Source organism: Clupea harengus, chromosome 17 (genome assembly GCF_900700415.2).
Source record: "Clupea harengus chromosome 17, Ch_v2.0.2, whole genome shotgun sequence".
NCBI lineage: Eukaryota > Metazoa > Chordata > Actinopteri > Clupeiformes > Clupeidae > Clupea > Clupea harengus.
The window spans coordinates 21,167,280-21,176,935 of NC_045168.1; the positions used below are offsets into that span (position 1 = coordinate 21,167,280).

The window sequence follows — 9,656 nt, forward strand, 5'->3', positions numbered from 1 at the left end:
CGGATTAACTCACATTCGTGTTCACACACACACACACACATATACCACAAACTACATCATCTCATATTCACAGACAGACACACAAACACACTTTCTTAGCTGCATCACAGATTTCGCTCTCTCTGACACACTCACACACACACACACACACACACCGCTGTTTCAGAGGGACTGGTTGTTTGCTCGTCTAACCGAACGGTGTCGGGATTAACCCCCTGACAGCAGAGCAGCCACTGCGCTGAGCCATGCTCTCTCTCTCCTTCTCTCTCTCCTTCCCTCTCTCTATCTCTCTCTTTCTCCTGCTGCCGTCGTTACAGGTCAGGCCTCCTGCTGGCTGGATCATTGTACACTCCAACCCAATCGATCCCTCCGGCTCACGAAAAATGCTGAGCCAGTTCACGCGCCCCTGGCTTTTAGTGTTCCCCGAGCCTCCTCCCCTTGGTTAATGGCGTTTCATTTCAATTAGCCTCCCTGTTCCCTGTTCACCTTAAATAGCAACAAATCGCACCCCCACCCCCTCCCCCATCCGCTGTCCGTAAAGGGATCAATTATGAGGCCTCTAAAGCATCACCCTGTTTAGACCGCTATTTTATTTATTTATTTACTTCAGCAGAGGGAAATTGACGGCACCCGTGTCAAAGGACTCATGGCGAGGCATCTTGGGAATAAATTGGCCACATGATGGTCATTCAAAAGAAATGTGTGGAGATTTATGCCAGTCAAGTCCAATAAAATGTCCCGGTCACATGGTTTTTATGGAAGCCCACCAGTGTTTTGACTTTGGAGTGAAATTGGCGACATGTGCTGTGGAAATAAAGGCCGGTTTGATTCAGCTCTCTTTGTTCTGTGGCCAGTGTGACCGTTTTGTTGCTTGCTGTAAGATGCATAGTTCCCCAGTGTGGATGGTTCTTACACACACACACCCCCCCCACCCCACAAAACCTCCACGTCCAATTCACGCTCTCAATATGCCTGTTCTGTAAAACATGACTAAACTGCCTCGTCAGCTGGGGATCCAGACATTATGACAATGAGTGGACATGGAGGCTTTTGTGACCATCTGGAATAAGATGATTGTGTGCATACATTCCTGGGGATGAAAAAAGCATGTCCTTCTGTTGGGAAATGGACTGCGGATGTGGATGTTGATGATGTCGCTTCACGGGTCTTCTCCTGAAGGCCTGTGAGGAGAGGACCGTTTGTGACTGAATCTGTGAGGCAGCCGAGCCCAAACCCCAGTAGAGGTAAAGCCAGGACTCACCCAGGCCCTCCGGCTCACTAATCAGAAGTGTTGGCCGGCAGCCTGTGCTAAAGGCCTGGGGTTTTGGCCAACAGCTATGATGTTTTTCAATGGGAACATTTATTATCCGCACACTGAACTTCCCCTCTTACATTTGTTGCCTAACGTTAGACTACACCTGCCTAGCCTACATGATGTTAACCTTAACTCGTGCAGAGGGCTTCACATAGCAGCTACTTGTCAATGGTCAAGTGCAACTATGGCTAAAAAGCTATCATTGACCCAATTTCTTAAAAAAAAAAAAACATGTCTGTAGGACTGAAGAGAAATAGAAAGAGAACTAACAAACACTTTGGATGACAATGTCATAATCAACCACTTCAACGATTCCACCTTGTGTAGGACCGATTAGGTAAGCTAATGCAGTTTCCTTCTTTAGTCCGGTCCACCGTGGCATGGTTATGATTGCAGCTTCCGTGAACAAGGGAGTTCTGAATTGTGACATTCTGTATTGGTTATTTAATTTGTGGTTGGAAGCCTGTCAGTGCACTAACAAGGGTTATGCAGCATTTGTTATCACCTTGAGCCCTGTTATGTTCCACGGCTAGCTAGCCAATCATCTGGAGAAGAACTATTGTGGTCTCTATTAGTAGGTAATGTAGTTTGGTGACACTTTTTACCAACTCAACAATTGCATAAGCAGCTGTATAATAAACGGAACTTTATTATGATGTTTTGTAACTTCGTACCTCTGCATAACTATAGTAAATTGTATAGTATGAATGTGTGGGCTCCCTCTAGTGTTGCTTTTTAGGTAGGACACAGCAACAATATTATTGTTGCAGACCGGTCACCACATTGTTAATGTCAAAGCCTGTTGAAGAAAACATGCAGTGATGAGCTTCACTCAGGCCTACCCAGATTTTCCCAGGCCTACCTATCAGCCACTTTCTATATATAAATATGCATCTTATATTTAATTTAATAGTCATCCATTTAAGAGGTAAAACATGCTGTATGTATCGGCCATAGGTTTCATTGAATTTTGACTTAACGTCCACTAACACCCTACCAAGTATTTTCTGGTAGGGTGTTAGTGGACTCTGCAGCACGCCCAGAAAACAAAACAAACATACTCCAAAAACAAACAGTGCTATCTGGGATTACTTTACGACTGTTAACTAAGTCCAACTAAAGTCATCTGCAAATTGTGCAAGGCCACAATAAGCAGTGGCAGGGATTTGAAACATGTATCAACACAGTTTATAAAACTTAAAAAGTAAAAGAGAGAGAGACATGTACATAATGAGAATGTGGAAGGATATTTCATAATTAATTATATGCCAATATTAAATCCAATTTGATGTTTTGAAGGCACAGCAATTTCATTGTCATTAATATTAGGTTAGAAAATGGTCAGATTTAAGTGACTTTCAGTATAAGCCACGCCCTCTTCCTGTGATCCGTCAAATACTGGGACAGTGGATTTAGTTGGTTGAACAGATACAGATTACAAATAATGACGGCTCTGTGCACCTCTAGTAGTCTACCTAGTAGTCAATACTCAAAACACCCTTAGCACCTCAACACTCAACACCAATATACCATACACAACAACACAACATGTGAAACAAACTCTCTGCTCAATTACTGGATGTTCAAATTCACCAGCTACGTATATGACCTACCTGCTGCTGTGAGGGCTAAAATGTACTGACAGCACAGTACACATGCAATAACTCATTCAAAGCGAGCCATTTGTTTACAATAGGTATAATAACAATTATTTTGCTAAAAGAAGGACATGGATCCACTTCCACTTTCATGTATGGCAAATAAGAAAATGAACTTCATCATGATCTGAAACGTGTTCTTCAAATTATGAAAAGCTTTTCATCTACATGCAATTGTTCATTCTGATGATTTAATAACCCTGGATTTTTACAGAGAAATAATTCATATTTTAATAAAGTGAGCTGTTTGCCCTGAAAAACTTTGACCTGAACATGATGTGAGGTAACCTTTAGTTCATTTCTATTTATCTGTCTTGGTGGGTCCGTGCCTATTTGAAATATGCGCTTCTTGGAATCAGAGCATGGCAAATCTGAGAGAAACGACACCATATTGTACAGTATGTCCCCGCTCCCACCACACCACACCGGACCTCTGAACCTCCTGTCCCACTTCGTTTACGTGCGCGCCGAGGCACTGGCTGCAACTCTCTCCTCTCTCCCGGGGACTGTCAAGCAGCCAATCAGAGGCGAGTCCCCTCCTGACACCCAGCGCCAGGGCTGATGCAGCCTGAGAGAGACGCAGCTCACACACGGACCCTAAGCGACCGCGGACTGCAGCAGTTCTGGACGGATACACCCCTGCTTGACCTCACACAGGGAAACCGCTCCAAGGGATTTGCTTCTGAACAAAACAACACAGCAGGGTGAGAGAGGTGCTAGATTTATCCTCATTTACAGATTTTTGCGTGTTTTTATCGGTTGACGGTAACGCTGTAATGGTGATCTCTCTCTATCAAGCTGTCTGTTGGTGTCTTAGTGTAGCGCAGAGGTTACCAAAGAAGACATTGGTTATTTACATGTACCAACTGCGTCATTTTTGTGAAGTAAACAGGGTAAACAGAGGTACTGTGAGACATTGTTTGTTTGTCCTATAAGATCAGCCTGATGCGGCAAGTAGCTCAAGTTCGCCAAAGTTTACTGAACTGTGTGTTCAGTTGTCACATCCGAGGCAATGTCATATTTGCACCCCGGCTCTCTTACTCTGTTATGGATGCGAGATGCTGAATAGGCAAAACGTGCGGACACACATCATGCTTCCGAATAACCGATATACAGTGTGTCGGCTCAGTGGGAAACTGCAATACCGCATTAAGGTGTTCATCTGCTTGTCCAGGTGCATTACGCTGCAAGAAGGTATTGACTTTAAACCAGAGAAGATGCGCAGATAATTCGCTAGACCTGAATAGCTTCTGATTTTTCTATTTTCTTTACTTTTGACTTGAGGATGATTGTTGGTTTCGGAGTAAAAATGACACCCCACATGCTCTGTCGTTTCGGACAACCATTTGTATAGGTTTACCACTGAGGCATAACGTAAGCCACTGTAGGTGCCTATCGGAAAGCAAAGGGACTTTCTCGTGCGAGACTTGTTAGGGACCGGGAGTTTTCCTCGGGGTGAGCATGGACAAGGCCAGTCGATAACACAACTTAAGAGTTCAGAATCGCCGTAGCTCCGAAGTCGTCGTTAAAAAGATGCCATCAAATATTGATGTAACACAGGGCACCTATTGACCCTGCGCTTTAGATGGCTCGACCAGCATTAGACCGCGATCAGATTATGTTGCCTCGTAATACACGCACCCCTGCCATTCATTGCTGTGCTTCAATTAATCCTTTGCTTGCCTGTATTAACAGGTTTTTATTTATAGTTTGATGAACCTGTCGGCAAGGTCCTGTTGCTAGAGTTGGATGAATAATGTGTTGTCAAGCTGTAGCCCAGAAAATAAAAGTAGACTAAACCTTTAGTTTTCCGCCAAATATTACCGTGTGACATTGTAACAACATTATCTCTTCAGTTTGTCTCCATCTGAAATGCGCATCAGTGCTTGTGAGACCGTTGCGAATGTATGTTGCCAGTGCGCTTTGTACGCATAAACGCGTACCGTTTAGTTTGCCGTGCAGATGACAGCGCCTAGAAAGATTGAAAGGTCGCCCCGGGCATTTGCGACATCTGCGGTGTGGGTGGGGTGCGTTGAGGAGTGGGGTGGGGGTTACCGATCTGATCCTGCGCTCGGTATACGTTCCGGTTTTGAAGTGCTGAGATTAAAGCAAGAGGGAGTAGGGCGGAAACTGTGTGTGATCAAAGACCTACGGGAAACACGGCAGGTGCTGCGAAATCGGAATGGCTCCTGCATGGCATGTGTGTGTGCGCGCGTGGGTGCGTAAGGATCACATGTAGATATCAAAACCATAATTATTCGATTAATCTAAAACCATGCACGCGAGGGGAATTGAATCAAAAGGTTTAGATCTCCGCTCAAAGGTAAGACACAAGTTTTCAAGCCCGCGCCTCCATTCGCTGCCCCCGCCTCCGAGTTTCGATTGAAGTTGCGTCTCCCAACGTGATAACATAACATAGTACTTTTGTGTTAGAACCCTCATAGACAGCATAGATATATAATTCATCAGGTTCATTGCCCTGTCTCTGTGGGTACGTGTCTCATTTGACATCACTGGAAGCTGGAGTTTTGCCAGTAGTGGGTTCAGGCTACACAGACTGATGTGATTACAAGCTGCAGATGCTCTGCCTTATATTTCTGTTCCTCCCATTGTGGATTCGCCAAATTAGGAGCGCCCACGAGCAGTGGGCTGTCAGACCGGGGCATCCGGAGCTCTCAGAAGCACCCCCTGCGTCTGGCTCCTTCTTGCTCGGCAACTCCTATGGGACCTACACACACACACACTATCTCACAACACACACACACACACACACACACACACACACACAATATCTCACAACACCAGACACACACACACATAAACACACACAAACACAGGCGTGCACACACACACAATATCTCACAACACACACACACTCACTCTCTCACACACACAGAGAGAGACACACACGCACGCACACATACACACACAGAGCAAGAGAGAGAGAGACTCAAATAGGGCACTCTTCTTTGATGCTTTTGAAGTCAATGTCGGAATACCCAAAGGTGTCAGAGCATTTACATTTGCGATTTTAGACCTTTATTCAGTGCGTTTATGGATAGATTCAATGGACTGAACATCTGTACAATAGACATAGGTATGAGTCGATGTACTCAGTTATGAAGGCATTTTGTTATTTATATTTTTGTTACTTTTCACATGAATTTAGTAGAGAATGACATAGAGAAATCCTGTAGATCTTTAGAGCACTTCTCTACACTGTGGAATCACCTGACCACAGACCACACACAGAGAGAGAGAGAGAGAGAGAGAGAGAGAGAGAGAGAGAGAGCAAGAGAGAGAGAGAGAGACACTCGCACGGTGCTGATATCAAACTTTTCATCTCAAAAGTGAAATATAATGCTATAACTCCAAGTGAACCTGGAAACGCAAAGTCAAACATCAACGATGACAAAATATGAAACAGTGAAATATGGAACACACTCCTGTGAATCACCGCCTTTGCTCGTTCCGAGCGAGCACTGCTGCCGTTGGCAACGGCACCTGAGTTAGACACCGAGTGATTTAGAGGCCCTCAGATCCCGAGTCGTGTCATGCGGTTCCAATTAAGGCAGCGACGGGCCGTGATTATTTCTCCGCCACGTGTGTTTGTCCGCTGAATGCAGTGTCGTATGAGGAGGTCGACACCTGATTTAACAATGGGTAATTATCTCTGTTGTATGTGGGGGGGGGATGTAATGAAATGGAAAACAGCACTGACAAATCAATTATCACCCCACCCCACCCCCCTCCACCCGTCTGAGCAGAGGAGAAGGGCCCGAGCACCATTATCATAACCACATCATTCTGGGAAATGAGGGTATGAGGGAGAACACAGCGCTGGGCTGATTGGTATGTGTGTGTGTGTGTGTGCGTGTGTGTGTGTGTGTGTGTGTGTGTGTGTGTGTGCGTGCATGTTGGTGAGATAGAAAGAACACACGTATTGGAGTGTGTGTATTTAGATGTGTGTGTGTGTGTGTGTATGTGTGTGTGTGTGTGAGAGAGAGAGAGAGAGAGAGAGAGAGAGAGAGAGCCTGTGTTTGAGAGAGACAGAAAGACAGAGAGAGTGTGTGTGTGTCTGTGTGTGTTAGTGTGGGTATGAGCGAGAGTGAATACGCGTGCGTTTGCGTGTGTGTGTGTGAGCGTAATGTATATGAAGTGTGTGTGTGTGTGTGTGTGTGTGTGTGTGTGTGTGTGTGTGTGTGTGTGTGTGTGTGTGTGTGTGTCTGAGGGTGTTCGTGTGTCTGCACACAGAAGGCTACACTGTTCCTGTATTGGAGATCATGGCCAGGGCTTGTGTTAAATCAGCAGATTCATGTCTCTCCATTTCGGGATAAGTGGCTGCCAAAGATAAATAATGCACTGTGCCAACACTCGTCTTTTTTTCCCCCTTGCTCACTCGTTACTCTCTCTCTCTCTCTCTCCCTCCCTCCCTCCCTCCCTCCCTTCGTCCTGTTTTTAGCGCGTGGCTCAGCTCCATGGCTTTAGCTCTTCTCAAATAGCTGCAGGAGCGCAGCAGGATTGGGGTGCTGCTGCTCTGGAGAGAGTTTAGCTGCAGAAAGATGCTGTCGCCAGCCCGAGGGGGGGGGGGATTCAGCTCAGGCGCTCATACACAAAACACACATGCCTGAGAGAAGCACATGTAACCCCCTAACCCACTCGCACCCACCCACACACACACACACACACACACACACACACACACACACACACGCGCACCTGCACACACATATGCATTCATGTTCAAATACATGCGCTCACAGACATGCCTCTAAACTGCAAGGCCGCTTTCACGTCAATGAGTTTGTCACTTGTAAGATAGCTTAAATGGAAAGAGCGCAGCTTATTATTATTTATTTTACACGATGCAACAAGCCCTACAGGCCTCCTCGCCTTCTGTCTCCTTCTCCCACTCACTCTCTCTCTCTCTTTTTCTCACACACACACACACACACACACACACACACACACACACACACACACACACACACACGACCTCAGGGGCACCTTGTTTTGCTAATGTGCCAGAGGGCCACTCCGTCAGAAGTGCAGGGCCGCTTGGCAAGCGCCGGGCGCTTCCTTACTGGGCAGAGCGTCTGGTTGAAACCGGACAGGCTGGGCAGCCGTCATGACTCACCCGTATGCTGCGCCCGCCCTTAGCTGGCACTGAACCTGATGAGGCCCCCTGTGCGAGGCGTCCAGAGAAGAGCCTGCCGGAAAACGGATAAACACAGAGACTCCTCAATCAGAGGGGTGATGCTACTGATGAATGTAAATGCTGGAGGAGCTCAGAGCAAAACTGAGGCCATTGAGGAAAGGAGGAAAGGGAGATAGGCAGGTAGAAAGAAGAAAGAGAGAGTGAGAGAGAGAGTGAAAGAGAGAAGGGGGAGGAAAGATCTGAGATAAATAGAAATGGGAAAAGAAAGAATAAATCAGTGAAAAACAGACCTTAAGATAAGTGAACTAGATCTGATCTCAGTGTGTGTGTGTGTGTGTGTGTGTGTGTGTGTGTGTGTGTGTGTGTGTGTGTATGTGTGAAGTGAGGGGACATTTGTCTGCGGGACACACAGATGGCGTAGGAGGGGGATTTGCGTGCTGACGTTGAGTGACTTGAGGGAAACACAGGTGGCGGCAGAGATGTTCCAGCTGAATGATGCGATGATGCGTCACTGCCCCGTGTGTGTGTGTGTCTGTGTGTGTGTGTGTGTGTGTGTGTGTGACAGCCTCTGTGCCACCCGGAGACGACAGCTCTATTGCCTGCTGCTGTGACACTGATGCCAGATGACGGCCCCCCTCTTGCTGAAGCAGCGTGTGTGTGTGAGCATGTGTTTGAGTGTGTGTGTGTGTTTGAGTGTGTGTGTGTGTGTGTGTGTGTGTGTGTTTTGCTCTCTCAGTTTGAGACAGTGCACAAGCAACCAAATGTTTGTGTGTGTGTGTGTGTGAGTGAGCAATTTTATATGCACTGTTAGCAGACATGGCAATACTTCATCTGTGCTTCCTGAGCCAGAAAATCAGTTATGACACACAGACATACAGACAGACAGACAGACAGACAGACAGACAGGCAGACAGGCAGACGGACGGACAGACAGACAGACAGGGCCCTAATTTTAAAGTCAGACAACCTGACAGATGGTCAGGCGGAATGACCAATAGATACAGTGCGGTGAATGGGCAGACCACCTCACAGGTAGTCAGTATAGAATTGAGACCAGGTTCACTTCACTGTTGTGCTCTTTGCCTGCAGTGTTCTATCTGAGGAAATGGCTGCAGCAATTGTACCTAGAATCCATTTTGCAGGTCTCGCTCTGTTATATCTACCCTCTGTGTGTGTGTGTGTGTGTGTGTTTGTGTGTGTGTGTGTGTGTGTTGGGGCGGGGTAGGATATTCAGGCCTATAGACTGCCCCCTACAGGTGAGTACAGCACAATCAGCTCAGCATCTTCTCCTCTTCATTTCCTTCTGTCACACATCTCTGTCTTTTGTCTTTTGTTTTCTTCTCCTTTCTGCCAGGTTTTGTCCTCTCGTTCCTCTCTCTCTCTCCTACCTGCCTGCCGGCTTGCTCTTTCTTTTCTGCCTGACAGAAAAGCCTGACAGTTAGTCATTGTTCCCTATGCTTGTGGCAGTGGTACATCATTATTGACTTCAATGGGACATTTGCATTTTACCTCTGAGGTTTCACAA

The 9,656-nt window shown here is 46.4% G+C and overlaps 1 protein-coding gene across 3 annotated transcripts in view; it reads left to right on the plus strand.

Annotated features, from left to right (window-relative positions):
- Positions 1–3,231: 3,231 nt before the first annotated feature.
- Positions 3,232–9,656, plus strand: part of LOC105897231 (cadherin-10-like) — a 54,050-nt gene continuing 47,625 nt past the window's right edge. For 2 of the 3 annotated variants that reach the window (XM_031583906.2, XM_031583908.2), the window contains exon 1: positions 3,233–3,677. The gene's annotated coding sequence lies outside the window, so the exon portion shown is untranslated. Of the gene's footprint in view, positions 3,687–9,656 lie in introns of all 3 variants that reach the window. The other variant, XM_031583907.2, reaches the window with a different exon arrangement.